Genomic DNA, 2090 nt, shown 5'->3' with positions numbered 1-2090 from the left:
TACATATACATACATGGATACACACACACACACATACACACATCAAACACACATACATGCACACACACATACACACACACACACACACACACATACACACACACACACACACACACACACACACACACACACACACACACATATATATATATATATATATATATATATATATATATATATATATATATATATGTGTGTGTGTGTGTGTGTGTGTGTGTGTGTGTGTGTGTGTATACATATATATATGTATATATATACATATATATATGTATATATGTATATATATATATATATATATATATATATATATATATATATATATATATATATACATAATGCGTGTGTGGATTTAAAGCAATATGCACAGCAACGTATATCTACCTGCGGCCATTGCTAGGTTGCAAGCCCGGCCTTGAGCAGTGAGAAGCGAGATTACTTATAAAGTCTCTTGTTTCATTCCATTCGTTATTGCAGGCGAGTTTGCGAAGTTTCATGCTCAGTATAATTCCAGGGTTTGTGCAAATCTTCCCATTTTCGCTACCCGTTTTCTTTATTTGAGGTATAACGACAGTATATTGCCGAAGCGAAAATATTTAAGCAAATCATATTCAAATATTATCTTTTATGTCATAGTGAAAGTTAAATTAATCTTGTATTAGTATTGGTAATATTTTTCTTATATTTACTGGTATTATTATTATTACCTTTGCCAACCATTAACAAGTTTCAAAATCGTTGCATTAGCTCATCAGAATTGATATCACAATTGCTTAATGTCACGCTTTTTTCATTGTCATTATTGATTTTATTAATGCTATTCGCATTATCTATTTTTATATAGATATTTATACATAACCATTATGAAGTCTTAGAAATTCTGTGCATTCTAATTGTTTATAGGAATTGTCATTGTTAGTGATTCCGTTGTTAATGGATCACCATTTTCCATTCTCGCTACTTTCAATATTGTTGCTAACAGTATACATATATGAATATATATATATATATATATATATATACATTTATATATATAAACATATATATATATATATATATATATATATATATATATATATGTATATATATTTAGCACACACACACGCACACACACATACACATACACATGCGCACATACATGCACATACACACACACACACACACACACACACACACACACACACACACACACACACACACACATATATATATATATATATATATATATATATATATATACATAATTAGTATACACATATATATACAATTATGTATATAAATATATTTACAATTATATATATATATATATATATATATATATATATATACATATATATACATGTATATACATAATCATAAATATATTCGATATATACACACATATACACACACTCATATATATATATATATATATATACATATATATGTATGTATGTATGTATGTACACACACACACACACACACACACACACACACACACACACACACACACACACACACACACACACATATATATATACATATGTATGTATGTATATATATATATATACATATGTATGTATGTATATGTATATATATATATATATACTTATATGTGTGTGTGTGTGTATATGTATATATGTACATACATGTGTGTGTATATATATGTATATGTATGCACATTTAGTTTGTGCATTATTGATTTAGTTTGTGCATTATTGTTTTTTCTACCATGCATATATGTACAAAGCTGTACATACATAATATTAGCAAGAGCAGAGATTTTGTAAACTACAGTTTTTAGACATGACAGGTTCTTTCGAAATGACAAAGAAATTTACGGGGTCGTAAACAAAATGTATGTACAGCATTGCAGAAAGGAAAAGGCATAGTAATCCTGAACAAAAAATACTATTACTAAATATCATTACTATTACTAAATAACATTCTTGCAAACTCGTCTAAATTCATACTTCTAAATGTTGAACTGACCAGCTATGTCCTCAAACTTGAAGATAAATTAAATAGAATCTTACGTTCTCTAAATGAAACCATTAACGAAGTCACATATAATTCCATTCTTGCTTCTATTTATATGGACTCCCCAAAGTTCA

Source organism: Penaeus vannamei, chromosome 16 (assembly GCF_042767895.1).
Source record: "Penaeus vannamei isolate JL-2024 chromosome 16, ASM4276789v1, whole genome shotgun sequence".
Classification (NCBI taxonomy): Eukaryota; Metazoa; Arthropoda; class Malacostraca; order Decapoda; family Penaeidae; genus Penaeus; species Penaeus vannamei.
The sequence above is the reverse complement of the archived record's forward strand: the minus strand, read 5'-3'. Positions refer to the sequence as shown.